A 21,117-nucleotide genomic window follows, 5' to 3' on the forward strand; every position below is an offset into this window, starting at 1 on the left:
GTCTGCCTAGGAACACTGATGTTACGACTTTCATACAGGATGCTAGTTTAGACATTGATGATAGTGTTAGGATTCCCAGTATACAGTTATGGCCAAAAGTTTTGAGAATGACATAAATATTATTTTTCACAAAGACTGCCGCCTCAATTTTTATGATGGCAATTTGCATATACACCAGAAGGTTATGAAGAGTGATCAGATGAATTGCAATTAATTTCAAAGTCCCTATTTGCCATGACAATGAACTTTATCCCAAAAACAACATTTCCACTGCATTTCAGTCTGGCCACAAAAGGACCAGCTGGCATCAGGTCAGTGATTCTCTCATTAATACAAGTGTGAGTGTTGACGAGAACAAGGCTGGAGATCACTCTGTCATGCTGATTTTGACAGAATAACAGACTGGAAGCTTTAAAAGGATGATGGTGCTTAAAATCATTGTTCTTCCTCTGTTAACCATGGTTACCTGCAATGAAACACGTGCAGTCATCATTGCTTTGCACAAAAAGGGCTTCACAGGCAAAGATATTGCAGCTAGTAAGATTGCCCCTAAATCATCCATTTATTGGACCATCAAGAACTTCAAGGAGAGAGGTTGAATAGTTGTGAAGTGTCACTCACCGGACCGTGAGTGCTTCTGCGCTGGTGTGTGGTTCCCTAGCCTTCCTGCGGGCACCTGTCCTGAGCCGCGGCCGTCCGCCATCTTGATGCACTGCGCATGCGCAGCATCCAAGAACTTATGACCTTTGCTTTTAATCTAATTGGAGGATCAGACACCTCTCCCTATTTAAGGCACCTGTGCTCATTACCTCGTTGCCTGATCTTGAGTCTCATTCCCTGTGAGTCTCTGAAGGTGTCTCCTGTGTTCTGCTAGTGTCTTCAGTTTCCTGCTGATTACCTTCTCTACTCTTCGGTGGATCCCTTACCCGCTACCTACTCCTGTATCCTGCTCGTGTCCTCAGTTGTCTGCTGGATCACCTGCTCCGCTCATCAGCGGTTCTCATACCCGCTATTGACTCCTGCATCCTGCTCGTGTTCTCAGCTGCCTGTTGGGTTATCGAATCTGCTCACCTGCAGCTCCCATACCCGCTACAGCCGTTCAACGCTCCTGCTGTGTATTCATATTCTTGTGGACAAGCTTCTCTACTCATCAGCGGTATGCTCACTCGTTATTGACTATTCACTGTTACTTTGCATATCCGCTTAGGACAAGCTCCTCTTCTCAACAGCGGTATCCATACCCACTATAGACTTTGGCTGATACTCTGCCTATCCGCTTGATTCAAGCCTCTCTACTGAGCAGTGGTATACATATCACCATAGACTATTAGCGATAACGCTGCCTACCTGTTTGGAGAAGTTCCTCTGTGCTCTCATTGTCCTCCATTCAATTATTGACTCTTTCCCTGTATTCACTTATCAGCACCAGTACAAGTCCTCACTTACTAGCAGTGGTACAACTTGCTGTACGCAGACCACTGACTACCCGCTACCTACCTGCACCTGGACAAGTCTTCTCATCACAGCAGTGGTACAACTTGCTATACGCAGACCACTGACTACCCGTTACCTTCCTTCACCTGTGCACGTCCACTCTGGTCTCCGTGATTAAACCTGCCTTTCCTATATAGCTGCAAGTCGCTGATTCATCTACCTATATCGCTGCAAGTCACTGACTATTCATCTGCTTCATTGGCATCCTCACTCCATCTGCTGTTATATACGTTCCACTATTCACCCTACTGCCAGAGGACCGCTGTGCAAACTCCGCCCCTCTGGTAAGCAAAGTAATCTGGTGAAATCCTGGGCAGAACTCCTAGTGCCCGTGACACAGTCCTGTGTCATGCCAACAGTAAATCATCCTGAGACCATTCATGTGTGGGGTTGCTTCTCAGGCAAGAGAGTGGGCTCACTCACAATTTTTCCTAAGAACACAGCCATGAATAAAGAATGGTACCAAAACATCCTCCAAGAGAAACTTCTCCCAACCATCTCATAAAAGTTTGGTGATGAACAATGCCTTTTCCAGCATGATGGAGCACCTTGCCATGAGGCAAAAGTGATAACTAAGTGGCTCGGGGATCAAAACAGCTGAAATTTTGGGACCATGACCAGGACACTCCCCAAAAGTTAATCCCATTGAGAACTTGTGGTCAATCCTCAAGAGGCAGGTGGACAAACAAAAATCCACAAATTCTGACAAGCTTCAAGCATTGATTAGGCAAGAATGGGTGGCCATCAGTCAGTATGTGGCCCAGAAATTGATTGACAGCATGCCAGGGTGAATTGCAGAGGTCTTCAAAAAGAAGGGTCAACACTGCAAATATTAACTCTTTGCATTAACTTATTGTAATTGTCAACAAAAGCCTTTGACTCTTATGAAATGCATGCAATTTTACTTCAGTATACCATAGCAACATCTGACAAAAATGTCTAAAAATACTGAAGCAGAAATCCAGTACTTGTGTCATTCTCAAAACTTTTGACCATGACTATACAAACCATGGAGAGTTGTTGAAAACAAGTCTGAGTTCTTTATTTAAAGCAAGAATCACACAGATAATAACTTGATGCCGGCAATGGTTAATATAGATAACTCAAGTCCATAGACTTCACAAATAGCAGACGCTGAGTTCAGCAATATCAATAATATAATGGCACAAGTAGTAGACACAATAAGAACTGATATAATGCATTAAATAAACAGCAGGAACTGGATAAACACAGGTGATAGTTGGATGCTAGAAAGTTCTCAGGAGGTAACAGGAACTAAATGCTGCACAAATGGCAGGCAGCTGTAGCAAATACAGAATATAGCAAATTCTCAAAAGCACAGTCTATAGATGACAGAATTATATTGTCTGTAGCAGAGGCTGGATAATAATGGGTAGTAGCTGAAAGCTCCACGGAAGGAGTACACAGGAGAGGTCAGCAAGTCAGGGTCAGAAGCCGGTCGATCATCAACGGTACCAAGGAGCAAGCAGAATCAAGGTCAATGAAGTCAAAGTCAGGGCCATTGGAGAAAAGGTGCAATACGGTAAGTCAGAGTCAGCTGTGAGGAGGTCAGTCGGGAATAGATCACAGGAGTACTGAGAGTGAATCCAGGAACAGCCAAAAATTGAAGAACTGACACCAGTCTGCTGGAAAATGCAGACTTTTAAAGGCCAGACTCCAGATCAAATTATGAGGGCTTAGCCCATTGCAAGAAGAATCTGGTATAGTCAAAGCAGCATCCACAGAGGAGATGATGAACTGCAGACAGAGGCAGATCTTAACAAATACTTTGATGGATGCCAGGGCCTGATCAACCACTAGGCTGGGTCCCGGGGGGCGTTGCACTGTGGGTATTTTTATTTTTTTTTTAATTTTTTTTTTCCATTCATTTTTTTTCCGGGGTGGGGGAGGGGGGGGGTCGCCACTGGGGATCGCCGCAGGGGGGGGATCGCCGCGGGGGGGTGGAGGGCTCGACGATCAAAAGCATTGGTGGTCAGTGGTTAGCAACACACAGCCAATCGCCAGGCTGCCTGTTGCTGTGCAGCAGACAGGAAGCAGGACGTCTTCACTTCCTATCTGCTGATCTGAGGAGAGGAGCGACGCTGGCACAACTACAGGTAAGTGAAGGGGGGAACTGCCCTGCATATCTATAGGGGGGGGGAACTGCCCTGCATATCTATAGGGAGAGGGGGGAACTGCCCTGCTTATCTATAGGGAGGGGGGGAACTGCCCTGCATATCTATAGGGAGGGGGGGGGGAAATGCCCTGCATATCTATAGGGAGGGGAGAACTGCCCTGCATATCTATAGGGAGTGGGGACCTGCCCTGCATATCTATAGGAAGGGGGGGGAACTACCCTGCATATCTATAGGGAGGGGGGGGGACTACCCTGCATATCTATAGGGAGGGAGAGGGGGGACTGTCATGCATATGTATAGGGAGGGAGAGGGGGACTGTCATACAAATCTATAGGGTGGGAGGGGGGGGCTGCCATGAAAATCTATAGGGAGGTAGAGAGGTTGATATGTATGAAGGAGGGCAGAGGAGGGGGGCTGATATATGTGACTGGGGGAGTTTTGATGTGACGGGGGGATAGCTAGCTAGCAGAGTGGAGGTAAGGAAAATAGCTGCAAGGGGGATGGATGCAGGGTGGGAGGTAAAGAAAATGGCTGCAGCAGGGGTTAAGGAAAATGGCTGTGCGGGGGGGTTGTGGTTAAGGAAAATGGCTGCAGGGGCTTTTTAAAAAAATAGAGCAGCTTTGGGGGGCAGAATCTCATGATTGTGTGGTGGTCACAAGGGTGGTCTCAGCAATCACTAGAATACTAAATATTAGTGAGATGGGGCTGGTAGAGGTTTGTATTTGATTGACAACAAATATTCAGATATTGCTTATATATGCCTGTCCAATGGGGTACTTTTAGCTGGCCATAATGGAGTGTTTTGTTTTAGCTAAAGGGCCTAATCATTCAGGGTTTGCATTATAATACATTTTTGCATTTTCAAAAAAGGACGCCAACTTTCCAGAAGCCAACGAGAGGATAACAAAGTTGCAAGAGAGAAGAGCAAGGACAGGTAAGAGACAATGGCACAATCTGTCTAAATTTGAATGCTGGAGAATACACCTGAACATTCATATTCAGGAGTGTTCCTATACACCTATATATTCAGAGGAGGGGGGGGGGGGGGGGGGGCGCTGCGGCCGTATTAGCCTAGGGCGGCCAGAACCCTTAATCAGGCCCTGATGGATGCTGTAAATCAAGCTAATATTAGGAATATCATTATGCAATTGTCTGTTGTTTTCCCAGCTGTTTCTTAGTGGCACTTGATTTTCAATAGATGGCTAATTATACAAGGTTAAAGGATATGGAGACCAATGTTCATCAGAGTGAAGTGGCTGTGTTAGTGTATGGTATATTAGAAATACCAATCGGTGCCTAATTGGAGAGGTGTAGCATGATAAAAATATCACTTTAAAGACTAAGTGAATGGCATCAGAATTAGTACAGTATGATGATAGGCCTGATCTACAAACATATAATACTAATTATGATAAAATAATGTCACAAATGTGGACAAACGGGTCACTTCCACAATAAATCTCAGGTAAGAGAAAGGATAAACAAGAAAAAAAATGTATACATACCCTTGCGCTCTCTTCTTAGTACAATGGGATGATCACAATTCCTGGTATATTCTTTGTCTAGTATAAACTTGTATACAATGAATAAAACCCTAAAAAGGACTCAAAGGTCCAAAAAGCAAAGGCAAAACATAGTGTAGTATGTCACGAATATAGCTTCTAAAATGAAGTCCATCACCATATAGAGATGAGTCTTCAATACTTCCACCACAGATGACAAATGTGTATAGAAATTATACAGTGCTCCTTCACTCCCTAAAGGGACACCTTAGGGTATATGCTTTACTTAGCACTGGAAATCATATGCGTTTTAAATAGGGATGAGCGCGCTCGGATTTCTGAAATCCGAGCCCACCCGAACGTTGCGGATCCGAGTCGGATCCGAGACAGATCCGGGTATTGGCGCCAAATTCAAAAGTGAAACTGAGGCTCTGACTCATAATCCCGTTGTCGGATCTCGCGATACTCGGATCCTATAAATTCCCCGCCAGTCGCCGCCATCTTCACTCGGGCATTGATCAGGGTAGAGGGAGGGTGTGTTAGGTGGTCCTCTGTGCTGTTTAGTTCTGTGCTGTTTAGTTCTGTGCTGTTTAGTGCTGTGCTGTTTAGTGCTGTGCTGTTTAGTGCTGTGCTGTGCTGTTTAGTGCTGTGCTGTGCTGTGCTGTGCTGTGCTGTGCTGTTTAGTGCTGTGCTGTGCTGTGCTGTGCTGTGCTGTGCTGTGCTGTGTTCTGCAGTATCAGTCCAGTGGTGCTGTGTGCTGTGCTCTGTCCTTCTGAGGTCAGTGGTGCTGCTGGGTCCTGTGCTGTGTCCTGTTCAGTCCAGTGGTGCTGTGTCCTGTGCTCTGTGCTTCTAAGGGCATAGTTATTTCCCCAATATTCCCCTGTGTTTAAAAAAATAAAAAAAAGTTTTTTATAAAATACCAAAAACTACTTTAATATTTTTTAATTACCACAAAATTTTCACAACCAATCCTGCAGTATAAGCCCATTGGTACTGCAATATTACCAAGTTCACACATTCAGCAGTAAAAGTCCAGTGGTACTGCAATATTACAAAGTTTACACATTCTGCAGTATCAGTCCAGTGGTGCTGTGTCCTGTGCTCTGTCCTGCTGAGTTCCGTAGTGCTGCTGGGTCCTGTGCCGTGTCCTGTTCAGTCCAGTGGTGCTGTGTCCTGTGCTCTGTGCTTCTAAGGGCATAGTTATTTCCCCATTATTCCCAAGTTTGTAAAAAATAAAAAAAAAGTAAAAAAAAATAAAAAATTAAAAAAAAAAAAAAATATATAATAATTATAACCAAATTTGCAAAACCAATCCAGCATTATAAGTCCATTGGTACTGCAATATTACCAAGTTCACACATTCAGCAGTAAAAGTCCAGTGGTACTGCAATATTACAAAGTTTACACATTCTGCAGTATCAGTCCAGTGGTGCTGTGTCCTGTGCTCTGTCCTGCTGAGTTCCGTAGTGCTGCTGGGTCCTGTGCCGTGTCCTGTTCAGTCCAGTGGTGCTGTGTCCTGTGCTCTGTGCTTCTAAGGGCATAGTTATTTCCCCATTATTCCCAAGTTTGTAAAAAATAAAAAAAAAGTAAAAAAAAAAAAAAAAATTAAAAAAAAAAAAAAATATATAATAATTATAACCAAATTTGCAAAACCAATCCAGCATTATAAGTCCATTGGTACTGCAATATTACCAAGTTCACACATTCAGCAGTAAAAGTCCAGTGGTACTGCAATATTACAAAGTTTACACATTCTGCAGTATCAGTCCAGTGGTGCTGTGTCCTGTGCTCTGTCCTGCTGAGTTCCGTAGTGCTGCTGGGTCCTGTGCCGTGTCCTGTTCAGTCCAGTGGTGCTGTGTCCTGTGCTCTGTGCTTCTAAGGGCATAGTTATTTCCCCATTATTCCCAAGTTTGTAAAAAATAAAAAAAAAGTAAAAAAAAATAAAAAATTAAAAAAAAATAAAAAAATATAATAATTATAACCAAATTTGCAAAACCAATCCAGCATTATAAGTCCATTGGTACTGCAATATTACCAAGTTCACACATTCTGCAGTATCTTGTGCTACATATAATGGAGACCAAAAATTTGGAGGATAAAGTAGGGAAAGATCAAGACCCACTTCCTCCTAATGCTGAAGCTGCTGCCACTAGTCATGACATAGACGATGAAATGCCATCAACGTCGTCTTCCAAGCCCGATGCCCAATCTCGTAGTACCGGGCATGTAAAATCCAAAAAGCCCAAGTTAAGAAAAAGTAGCAAAAAGAGAAACTTAAAATCATCTGAGGAGAAACGTAAAGTTGCCAATATGCCATTTACGACACGGAGTGGCAAGGAACGGCTTAGGCCCTGGCCCGTGTTCATGACTAGTGGTTCAGCTTCACCCACGGATCTTAGCCCTCCTCCTCCTCCCCCCCCCTACAAAAAATTGAAGAGAGTTATGCTGTCAGCAACAAAACAGCAAACAACTCTGCCTTCTAAAGAGAAATTATCACAAATCCCCAAGGCGAGTCCAAGGGTGTTGGTGGTTGTCAAGCCTGACCTTCCCATCACTGTACGGGAAGAGGTGGCTCGGGAGGAGGCTATTGATGATGTAGCTGGCGCTGTGGAGGAACTTGATGATGAGGATGGTGATGTGGTTATTGTAAATGAGGCACCAGGGGGGGAAACAGCTGATGTCCATGGGATGAAAAAGCCCATCGTCATGCCTGGTCAGAAGACCAAAAAATGCACCTCTTCGGTCTGGAGTTATTTTTATCCAAATCCAGACAACCAATGTATGGCAATATGTAGCTTATGTAAAGCTCAAATAAGCAGGGGTAAGGATCTTGCCCACCTAGGAACATCCTCCCTTATACGTCACCTGAATAACCTTCATAGTTCAGTGGTTAGTTCAGGAACTGGGGCTAGGACCCTCATCGGTACAGGGACACCTAAATCCCGTGGTCCAGTTGGATACACACCAGCAACACCCTCCTCGTCAACTTCCTCCACAATCTCCATCAGATTCAGTCCTGCAGCCCAAGTCACCAGCCAGACTGAGTCCTCCTCAATACGGGATTCATCCGAGGAATCCTGCAGCGGTACGCCTACTACTGCCACTGCTGCTGTTGCTGCTGTTAGTCGGTCATCTTCCCAGAGGGGAAGTCGTAAGACCGCTAAGTCTTTCACCAAACAATTGACCGTCCAACAGTCGTTTGCCATGACCACCAAATACGATAGTAGTCACCCTATTGCAAAGCGTATAACTGCGGCTGTAACTGCAATGTTGGTGTTAGACGTGCGCCCGGTGTCCGCCATCAGTGGAGTGGGATTTAGAGGGTTGATGGAGGTATTGTGTCCCCGGTACCAAATCCCCTCGAGATTCCACTTCACTAGGCAGGCGATACCAAAAATGTACAGAGAAGTACGATCAAGTGTCCTCAGTGCTCTTAAAAATGCGGTTGTACCCACTGTCCACTTAACCACGGACATGTGGACAAGTGGTTCTGGGCAAACGAAGGACTATATGACTGTGACAGCCCACTGGGTAGATGCATCCCCTTCCGCAGCAACAGCAACAGCTGCATCAGTAGCAGCATCTACAAAATGGCTGCTCATGCAAAGGCAGGCAACATTGTGCATTACAGGCTTTAATAAGAGGCACAACGCTGCCAACATATTAGAGAAAATGAGGGAAATTATCTCCCAGTGGCTTACCCCACTTAGACTCTCATGGGGATTTGTGGTGTCAGACAATGCCAGTAACATTGTGCGGGCATTAAATATGGGCAATTTCCAGCACGTCCCATGTTTTGCCCACACCATTAATTTGGTGGTGCAGCATTACCTCAAGAGTGACAGGGGTGTGCAGGAGATGCTTGCGGTGGCCCGCAAAATTGCTGGACACTTTCGGCATTCAGCCAGTGCCTACCGCAGACTAGAGGCACATCAAAAAAGCTTGAACCTGCCCTGCCATCACCTCAAACAAGAGGTTGTGACGCGCTGGAACTCCACCCTCTATATGCTGCAGAGGATGGAGGAGCAGCAAAAGGCCATTCAGGCCTACACAGCCACCTACGACATAGGCAAAGGAGTGGGGATGCGCCTGAGTCAAGCGCAGTGGAGACTGATTTCCGTGTTGTGCAAGGTTCTGCAGCCATTTGAACTTGCCACACGAGAAGTCAGTTCCGACACTGCCAGCTTGAGTCAGGTCATTCCCCTGATCAGGCTGTTGCAGAAGCAGCTGGAGAAAGTGAGGGAGGAGCTGGTAAGCCATTGCGATTACAGCAAGCATGTAGCTCTTGTGGATGTAGCCCTTCGTACGCTTTGCCAGGATCCGAGGGTGGTCACTCTTTTAAAGTCAGAGGAATACATTCTGGCCACCGTGCTCGATCCTCGGTTTAAAGCGTATGTTGTGTCTCTGTTTCCGGCGGACACAAATCTACAGCGGTGCAAAGACCTGCTGGTCAGGAGATTGTCCTCTGAAGAGGACCGTGACATGCCAACAGCTCCACCCTCATTTTCTTCCACATCTATGGCTGCGAGGAAAAAGCTCAGTTTTCCCAAAAGAGGCACTGGCGGGGATGCTGATAACATCTGGTCCGGACTGAAGGACCTGCCAACCATTGCAGACATGTCTACTCTCGCTGCATTGGATGCTGTCACAATAGAAAAAATTGTGGATGATTACTTTGCTGACACCATCCAAGTAGACATGTCAGACAGTCCATATTGTTACTGGCAGGAAAAAAAGGCAGTTTGGAAGCCCCTGTACAAACTGGCTCTATTTTACCTGAGTTGTCCCCCCTCCAGTGTGTACTCGGAAAGAGTTTTTAGTGCAGCGGGGAACCTGGTCAGTGAGCGGCGAAGGAGGTTGCTTCCTCACAACGTTGAAAAAATGATGTTTATAAAAATGAATAATCAATTCCTCAATGAAGTACAGCACTGCCCTCCAGATACTACAGAGGGACCTGTGGTTGTGGAGTCCAGCGGGGACGAATTGATAATGTGTGATGAGGAGGAAGTACACACTGTAGGGGGAGAGGAATCAGAGGTTGAGGATGATGACGACATCTTGCCTCAGTAGAGCCTGTTTAGTCTGTACAGGGAGAGATGAATAGCTTTTTTGGTGTGGGGGCCCAAACAAACCAATCATTTCAGTCAAAGTTGTTTGGTAGGCCCTGTCGCTGAAATGATTGGTTTGTTAAAGTGTGCATGTCCTATTTCAACAACAGACCTCTCAACTGCAGCTCATCCCTCCTCTGCGGGGATAATGTCTCCTGTGCTCTGACACGTCACTCTGTGTACTCTCAGCCTCAGGATCTGACACTACAGCTACCATGCCTCTTGTAGCAGCCCTCACTCCAGGGCCTCTTCCATGTGCAGTGTCCCCCTCTCTCTTGGGTTCACTATAGTGGCATGGAGTTCTCCCCCTCATCCAGGGCACACATTCCTTGCCCTGGCTCAGTCACCACGCTCAGACTTCCAGGCAATGCTGGGGGAGCCTGGGAGCTTCCACCCCAGGTCCCCAGCTACAACTCTCCTCTCCTGTGTCTTCTCTCTCTTTCTGACACTTTAAAGATCGTGCCTTTAAATGAAAAAGTCAGTTTTCATTGCACGACTATGTGCAAGTGCAACAGGGACATTTTTTTGGGTTTACAAAGTCAAACAATAACACTACGACCCTGTCTGTCTGGGGTCTGGCAATGACGAATTGTCTGGAGCATGTTTTGAGGAGGTATTGTGGCCCCGGTATCAAATTGGGTACCGGGGCCACCCCACTATGCAGTCCAGATACTTGTTTGGTGGAATTCCGACACGTGGAGGGTTTTTTAATTATATTGTGGCCTCGGTACCAAATTGTGTACCGGGGCCACCACACTATGCAAGCAAGATACTTGTTTGGTGGAATTCAGACCAGTTGAGGGTTTTATTATTATATTGTGTGGACCACTCTATCTATACCACACTACAACTCTATACCACTCTATTTCCTACTTTAATTCTATTTAATTCTATTTCCTACTTTAATTCTATTACTAATTAATTACCATAAAGAGGAACAAAAAAAAACAATTTTACCAAAAGTATAATATGACTTAGACTTACAAACACTACACTTGAAAGATCGTGCCTTTAAATGAAAAAGTCAGTCTTCATTGCACGACTATGTGCAAGTGCAACAGGGACATTTTTTTGGGTTTACAAAGTCAAACAATAACACTACGACCCTGTCTGTCTGGGGTCTGTCAATGACGAATTGTCTGGAGCATGTTTTGAGGAGGTATTGTGGCCCCGGTATCAAATTGGGTACCGGGGCCACCCCACTATGCAGTCCAGATACTTGTTTGGTGGAATTCCGACACGTGGAGGGTTTTTTAATTATATTGTGGCCTCGGTACCAAATTGTGTACCGGGGCCACCACACTACGCAGTCAAGATACTTGTTTGGTGGAATTCAGACCAGTTGAGGGTTTTATTATTATATTGTGTGGACCACTCTATCTATACCACACTACAACTCTATACCACTCTATTTCCTACTTTAATTCTATTTAATTCTATTTCCTACTTTAATTCTATTACTAATTAATTAACATAAAGAGGAACAAAAAAAACCAATTTTACCAAAAGTATAATATGACTTAGACTTACAAACACTACACGTGAAAGATCGTGCCTTTAAATGAAAAAGTAAGTCTTCATTGCACGACTATGTGCAACAGGGACAGTTTTTTTCTTTACAAAGTCAACTAATAACACTTGGACCCTGTCTGTCTTTAACATACTTGATGGGATCTCAATGACGAATTGTCTGTAGCATGTTTGGAGGAGGTATTGTGGCCCCGGTATCAAGTTGGGTACCGGGGCCACCCCACTACGCAGTCCAGATACTTGTTTGGTGGAATTCTGACACGTGGAGGGTGTATTTATTTTATTGTGGCCCCGGTATCAAATTGGGTACCGGGGCCACCCCACTACGCAGTCCAGATACTTGTTTGGTGGAATTCTGACACGTGGAGGGTGTATTTATTTTATTGTGGCCCCGGTATCAAATTGGGTACCGGGGCCACCCCACTACGCAGTCCAGATACTTGTTTGGTGGAATTCTGACACGTGGAGGGTGTATTTATTTTATTGTGGCCCCGGTATCAAATTGGGTACCGGGGCCACCCCACTACGCAGTCCAGATACTTGTTTGGTGGAATTCTGACACGTGGAGGGTGTATTTATTTTATTGTGGCCCCGGTATCAAGTTGGGTACCGGGGCCACCCCACTACGCAGTCCAGATACTTGTTTGGTGGAATTCTGACACGTGGAGGGTTTTTTAATTATATTGTGGCCTCGGTACCAAATTGTGTACCGGGGCCACCACACTACGCAGTCAAGATAGATAGATGCGTATCATAGATAAAGTACATTCAGTGGTGTGGGGCAAATTGAAAAATATTCAAAATGCACTGACATTATCAAAAACAAGAGGTTGTCACACGCTAAAACTCCAACATGTATATGATGGAGAGGATGGAGGAGCAGCCGTATGTGTAGTGTAATGCAGACCTGTTGAAGGTTTTTTATATATTTTATTGTGGTGCCCAGTGCCCACTCCTCTACGCAGTCCAGGTACATTTATTGGTGCGATTCATAAAAGTTCAGGGTTTTTAAGATATTGTGGTGACCCACTCCTCTACGCAGTCCAGGTACATTTATTGGTGCGATTCATAAAAGTTCAGGGTTTTTAATATATTGTGGTGACCCACTACTCTACGCAGTCCAGGTACATTTTTTGGTGCGAATCAAACAAGTTGATGGTTTTCTTATTATATATATTGTGGTGACCCACTCCTCTACGCAGTCCAGGTACATTTATTGGTGCGATTCATAAAAGTTCAGGGTTTTTAAGATATTGTGGTGACCCACTCCTCTACGCAGTCCAGGTACAATTATTGGTGCGATTCATAAAAGTTCAGGGTTTTTAATATATTGTGGTGACCCACTCCTCTACGCAGTCCAGGTACATTTATTGGTGCGATTCATAAAAGTTCAGGGTTTTTAATATATTGTGGTGACCCACTCCTCTACGCAGTCCAGGTACATTTATTGGTGCGAATCAAACAAGTTGATGGTTTTCTTATTATATATATTGTGGTGACCCACTCCTCTACGCAGTCCAGGTACATTTATTGGTGCGATTCATAAAAGTTCAGGGTTTTTAAGATATTGTGGTGACCCACTCCTCTACGCAGTCCAGGTACAATTATTGGTGCGATTCATAAAAGTTCAGGGTTTTTAATATATTGTGGTGACCCACTCCTCTACGCAGTCCAGGTACATTTATTGGTGCGAATCAAACAAGTTGATGGTTTTCTTATTATATATATTGTGGTGACCCACTCCTCTACGCAGTCCAGGTACATTTATTGGTGCGATTCATAAAAGTTCAGGGTTTTTAATATATTGTGGTGACCCACTCCTCTACGCAGTCCAGGTACATTTATTGGTGCGATTCATAAAAGTTCAGGGTTTTTAATATATTGTGGTGACCCACTCCTCTACGCAGTCCAGGTACAATTATTGGTGCGAATCATAAAAGTTCAGGGTTTTTAAGATATTGTGGTGACCCACTCCTCTACGCAGTCCAGAAAGATACCTTTTTGCAACGTTTTGGACTAATAACTATATTGTGAGGTGTTCAGAATACACTGTAAATTAGTGGAAATGCTTGTTATTGAATGTTATTGAGGTTAATAATAGCCTAGGAGTGAAAATAAGCCCAAAAACTTGATTTTTAAACTTTTTATGTTTTTTTCAAAAAAAATCCGAATCCAATACCTTAAATCCGAACCGAGACCTTTCGTCAAGTGTTTTGCGAGACAAATCCGAACCTCAAAAATAACGAAAATCCGGATCCAAAACACAAAACACGAGACCTCAAAAGTCGCCGGTGCACATCCCTAGTTTTAAAACTAAATTTCCCTTTGGTCTGATGTCACACTCTTCAATCCATGCATATCTCCATATGACCATAAAAAGTAACAACAAAAAGGGGGAAACAATCTTGTGCATTACCTTAGTAAAAATCAGTTTAATCATGAAATGTATAACAAAATGGCTCAAACAATATTAAAACTAATATGACAGTATTGTGGAGCCCGTACCAAATGACAGAGGAAATATCAGCATTCAGAGACCCCAACCAGATGGAAAAGGTCTGTTACATGAACGATTCCCTCCAACACTGTCCCCTCTGCATAATCGCCGGAATCCACAGTGCACCAACGTGTTTCCACCCAAAAACGAGGGTCTTTATCAAGGCTGTTATACATGCTCCAAAAATGCTTCTTATATAGTGTCTCTAACTGCAGACCGCAACAGAACATGAGATCCGCCCCCTCGATCCATGTGCACTTCCGATATCCATATCCTCAATATAGTTCCAAAAAGAGGCTTGGTTCATAATCAACTTTATTTAGTGTCTAAACAGTATATTCATCGATGAAAAATATGAATAACCTCAATAAAACAGCAAAAAAAAAATGTGCAAAATAAAGCATGTACAAAATAAAAGAAACATGTATAAAATACATTATAAAAAATCTTTGATTTTGAAATCCATATTCAAACCTTCTGGCACTAAGGCTTTGAGATTATAAATCCATCTCATCTCTGCCTTTTCCAAACTACTAAGAGGATTCTAAGACCTGTATACCCCAAAATTGGTCAATACATTCGGGTTTACAAGCATGGACAGTTTTGAAATGATGAAACAGGGAATGCGTTTCCAAACCCTTTCTAATGTTGTAAACGTGTTCCCTCATTCTAATTTTCAGGGGACGTGTGGTTCTGCCTACAAATATTTTGCCACATTTGCATTGAAAAAACTAATTATGAGCACCTCTCTTACCCTGGTGTTTATCAAACTTAATATTCCTAATCTCATCTGCCACTACTTGACTAAATGACTCAATGAAATTCACATGTGCAGAAAAAAATGTTGATTTCTTTTTAAATTTTGAAAGATCCCCCAAAACCCCAGATTCTTTATTCAACAAACAATCATCCTTCATATGGAAAAACTTTTTAATGGTGATCTTTCTTATGAACTTCTGAATATCCACGAACATATCAAAATGATTGATTCCATTCGTGGGTGCAAATTTTAACCCCTTCCTGAGTACAGATAACTCATCTTTACTAAGTTTTACTGAACTCAAATTAACAATATTTAGAGGTAGATCTACAACCCCAATGGAGGTGCCCACTGTATCCACAATGGACTTCGTAGTAATGTTGTTATATTAAGGTCTTTTCTTTTTACCCCCTTTATTACCCCTAATTTAATTTTTTTCCTATTCTTTCCTATCTCCAGGGTCTCCGAATTGATCTCCTTCCCAAAAAAGATTGGCAGAATTAGTGTGGATTCTCGGAATTTGTAGTGCATTTATGATCCCCGATATTGTCATTTTGAACTGACAAGGACCCAAAATAAAGTTGATTATGAACCAAGCCTCAGTTTGGAACTATATTGAGAATATGGATATCGGAAGTGCACATGCATCGAGGGGGCAGATCTCATGTTCTGTTTCCCAATATCCGTGTCAAGAATAGCCCCCTCTAGCTACTCCCTGATTTAATATCTTATCATATATTCACACAGTCAAAAACAATATATTACCTCTAATTTTGCAGGAAGTCTCTTCTGACCCCTTTTATATGTCACAAACCACACTCGTGACTTGGAAGCTTACTATAAGGGAACACAAAGGATTCCAGCTTAAACTTCATTCTCACCTATCTCTTAGGCTACAGATTTAACTTATCCTTTTCCCAACACAGACACTCGCTTCACACCTCTCCGCAAATGCCACCGGCTAAGTATTCGGCCCGTAGCAAACCTATGGCTTAATTATCCAATTGCACACACTCTGTGCTCTGGTAGCTAAACAGTTAAAACTTCACACACTGGTTTCTAAATCATTAACCCAGCCAAACAATCTCTCTCTTCTAAACAGGCAGTGAACTAGTTTAGAGCAATTAGGACATCACTATTATTTTTTTCATTTAATATACAAAAAGTAAAATTCTTACAGGTTATGAAAGCAAACAATAAACAGTTGACATACAAATAAACAAGTTATAAAAACAGATGGGATGAAAGTACAGACTCAGACTTATTACTCATGTATAATAATCAATTAGATTGATCCCCAAGAACTGTTCCCTTGTCCCTTTAGTACAGGTTTTTAAGCAAAATCAAATGGGACAGCTTTCAAAGGAGCAGTGTGGAAGATAATGTGGGGGCGGAAATACCTCCTGGTTGTCACCTAAGGTTTGTTCAAAACAATTCCTTAACTTTTGACCTGTCTTAACTTTTCTCAGATATATCCCAGAGGCATAACTCCCCTGTAAAAAAAAACGATCATAATCTCCCACACATTTAAATACCAAACATGATGAAATTATAACAATATGACAAACCTTTCCCAAAGATATGTGACTACAGCTGTTCCCTGGTACCGCTGGTACCTATAATTTACAATCCTGGTGTTGTTTTTGCCCCTCAGTATGGAGTGGCACACAGATTTCCTAAAATATGAAATATGAAGGAATTTTCTTTGAAGTTCTATTACTATATACCTGCATAGATAGCCTTTTTCTACAAGGATCTCACCTAGGCACAAGGCTTCGCCTAATTTACACCTAGTGGTTATTTTGTTTTTAAAATACCTATTTAAAATAAGTCTCCTCTAATTAGGAAGTGGAATACATGATGAAAGACAATGGATGTCTGTGATCTGCATATCTTAAGTTGGTTTCCTCACAGAGTGTTTGCTCAACATAATTACTTCCCACTGGGCTAATTGACCAAATGTTTTAAAGAAAAAAACCATCAACTTTTATCTGAAGGGAAATCATGGTCATTTCTATTTATCAATTTAATATTTTATGTATACCCTCATCCTGACAATCCGTTAAAACTGGAGATAGAATTAGTGTTTCCCAAACTGCAAAGGTTATTGGAACAAGATAACTTAAAAAGAGCTGCTTGTATTACCAACAGTCTGATCTTCCCTGTTACAAAGAGTGCTGGTAGTGGCTACCTGCAAATACAAGATTTGCAAACAGTAGCCAAAGTTGTAGAAAGTCAATTCTCTGTTGACCCAACACCTCACACAAACTGGTCACAACGTTTACAACCAAGCAAAACAAAGGTTAAACCCTTAGGCAATTGGCTTACGCAGGGCCAGGGATATTTGTTCCCTGACCGAACATGAAACTACTCTAGAAACAGAAGCAAATCCATACTTTCTTCGGTATGTGTAGATATTGCTGAAAATTGATTCCAGGATATTTAAACCTGGTTATCCCCTTAAAGGAGTCTCCTCTTCAAAACAGGATAAATCAAGCACACGGACGAGACTGAACAAGCTTTTTTAGCACTCAAAGAAGCCTTGTCCCAGTTTCCAGCCTCCCGGACTACTGAAAGCCATTCGACCTTTACTGCAGAGAATCCAATGGTTTTGCAGCAGGGGTCCTTACCCAGAAACACGGAAATACCAGCAGACCTGTGACATACTACAGTGCACAGCTGGACACTGTAACGAGACCGCTTTCAACTTGATTAGTGCAGTGGCAACAGTGGCCCTTATTAATGAGAGGACTGAGGATATTATTTTGAGTCACAAACTTTCTTTGCATATGCTCCATGCTTTATCTGTTCCTTTAAGTTCTTTGCAAATCAGGCATGTTTCATTTGCCAGGTTTACAAAATGGGAGTTAGCAAGCACCTCCTAACATCACAATTAAAAGATGCAGCACATTGAATCCTGACAAATTTTTGCCGTATGTGAAAAAGGATTTACAGATGGTGAATTTTTGGGAGGAGTTCAATGTTTGCATACAGTAGATGTGACAGGTGGCCTATCAAAATGGCCACTGAACTCTATTTTGTATGTTTGGACTTTTATGTGTGTATTGCAAAATGCTTATCTAACCAAGGCAGAGCCGAGACATCTCCACATATTTTGCTAGGGTGTTATCTCAGTTGCTTTCTGCACATGTGCAGAGAAGGTATCTTTATTGTCAGTATTTTTCCAATAGAGAGACTGAAAATGATGTTCATAAGCTTAAATGTAAGTTGTTTCCTGGACCCCTTGTTCTCTGGTTATTAAAGCTGAATTGCTGCCAGACAACCCCAGCCTCACGACTGGACCTGACTGCAGAAGGTGTTGGAGTATATCCTAATAGTTTTTCCAACTTTCTCAACAGAAAGGCGGGGCCCTGGAATTGACTGTTGCTGGAACATATTGCTGAGATTTATTATTTTAAGCAAAGTATTTACATTACTTTTTTCTTTGTTTATATTATTAGCAAATAAAGATAAACTTCTTTTTAATAAACCTCACAGTCACGAGTCATTAACTCTTTGAACCCGAAAGGATCTTTGTTCACGTGGAACAATAGATAACACACACGACTGCTTGAAACACCTACACCAAACTTTTTCTACTAGACTAGACATGTGTGACATTCCATTACAAAATCCAGAGATAATGATCTATACAGATTGGAGTTGACACAGGCAAACAGAAATAGGAGGACACTTGTACAGGTTACACTGTAGTAGATGACAGGCACATAGTCAAATCTAGTTCAGTAGGTCCGCCCCACTTAGCACAAGTACCTGAGTTAGTTGTGATGAGTAAAGCATACAAACTGGCAGAAGGTAGAATTGTAAACATATACACTGATTCTACATATGTGTTCGGCGTGATCCATGATTTCAGAGCTCTTTGGGGACTTAAAAACTTCTTGACAGCAGCAGGAACGCCAGTAGCTCACTCCCAACACATACAGAAGTTGTTAAGAACAATACAGCTGCCCAAAGTGGTAGTTGTAATAAAGTGTCAATCCCATAGAAATAACACAGCCTATAAATGACTTGTTAAATGATTCATCAGTTGATGTATTGTTCTTTGAAACTATGAATGAACTAAAGTAAATTGACATGCAACAATTGTGCTCACCACAGGAAGAGGCTACCTGGAAATCGAAGAGTTGTGGTCAAGATACTAGTGGAATGTGGAAAGATGGAAGTGGTCGGCCAGTGTCTCCTAAAGCATATTACTCCAGCTAAGTTGAGGAAGCTCATGGGTAGACTCATGTTGGAAAATATGCAAGTGTAGTCTCGTGGAAGCATATTGGTGTGCACCTGGTTTCTACTCTCATGCTTGCTTCATGCCTTACTTGTCTGAGAAAGAATGCAGAAAAAGCAATACTGATAGAGCAATCCCACATCCCACCTACAGAGGGTCCTTTCCAGGTGATCCAAATTGATTTAATACAATTACCTAAACTGCAGAAACTTGCAGTACCTCATGGTTTGCACAGATCTGTTTTCCAATAGGGTAGAGGATTATCCGGTGGCAGACAATACAGCAGTATATATGGCCAAGAAATTGGTACAAGAGTTTGTCTGCAGAGCGACCATGGTACTAATTTTCCAGGAAACGTGTCCAGACTATGTGTAAGCTTATGGGAATTGAAAGATAACTCCATACTCCATTCAGACCACAAACTAGTGGTAAAGTTGAATGGTTTAATGATAAGATTAAAAACAAATTGAGCAAAGGGATGGCTGAGACCAGGCTAATGTGGCCAGAAGCATTACTCTTGGTTCTGCATAGCATTAGGACAACCCCCTGGACCTCCATTAAACTTATCACCTTACAAGATACTTTTTTTTATCAACATAGTGATAAACCCTCAAAATGATTTAACGCTGAACAACGAAGTAACTGTCAAATATTTGAGTAACATGAGCAAGCAATTGAAGCAACAGCAGGAACGGTTAAAGTCTTTCTCTCCTAGTATGCCTGATAAGAATTGCCATGACATTGACCAGAGGATTTTCTAATGATTTGATACTAAGTGCTATTAACATATTATACATGTTTGAAGGATACTGACATGGACACATGGATTCCCGCTGCCCGTTGTAAGAAGGTAATAGAGGAAAAGAAAGCTGCTACCTAAACCAAGGATGATCAGGGACTTCTATACATCCACAATTTGTTCCAGGATTATGAGGAGACAGAGTGAAGTTATGATCAGTCGAATCAGGATCGGAGCAGTTTTACTAAATATGGTTATCCTTTTCATTTTTTATGGAGGAATGTGTGTGGTTAATGTTAAGAATGATGGGAAGACATTTAAACCAATTTATTACATTAGTTTGCTCAAAGGTTGGTAGTCACTAGTGTTGATGAATGTAATAGATTGCAACCTAGCCATTATTGTCTATGTAAGTATTGTGGTCAATATCCAGATAAACAATCCAAATTGTGATGTCAATATTACCCAGAATATTTTTTAGATTTGCAAACAATAGAATTATACCTAAAATGGTAAATAAAAGCAATACACTCATACCCCTCAGGGACAGTACAACAATGTAGGGTTGATCCCAATCCATTTAAACATGTCATAAATTCTAGGATTATAGGACGTGAGACCTACTAGTATAGAACTTAGTGTAAAGTCATCGCCATATTTGCAGCTGTTGCAACATGATTTTTCTACTCCAGTAACATGCTTAGACTTAACAAGCCCAATGATATCACACACATTGCTAGGGGTACTATTATCTATACATATATTTGATCATTACTTTTTCATATGTGCAAAAGAAATGCAAGTGTATAAAACTGAGTTGGTACAACATCTGATGGAGCTAAATTAACTAACTTTACTTATTAGTGGATATTGCATTACTCTTGAAACAAACTTTGGTGTAAAGTGTTGCAATTATATAACTAACAAGAAAGATCACCCAAATGAATTAATTGAGAGAAAAATGGATGAAATTGCCCAGGTAAAGAGAAATTTTGCCAGGGTCACAACGCAACTTTGTATAAAGTCGGTGAAGAGGTGACCATTTGGTTCTCGTGGTGAGACCTGGCAACATGGTTCTGAGGGTTAGATATATATTGTCTGCC

Source organism: Mixophyes fleayi, chromosome 5, assembly GCF_038048845.1.
Source record: "Mixophyes fleayi isolate aMixFle1 chromosome 5, aMixFle1.hap1, whole genome shotgun sequence".
NCBI lineage: Eukaryota > Metazoa > Chordata > Amphibia > Anura > Limnodynastidae > Mixophyes > Mixophyes fleayi.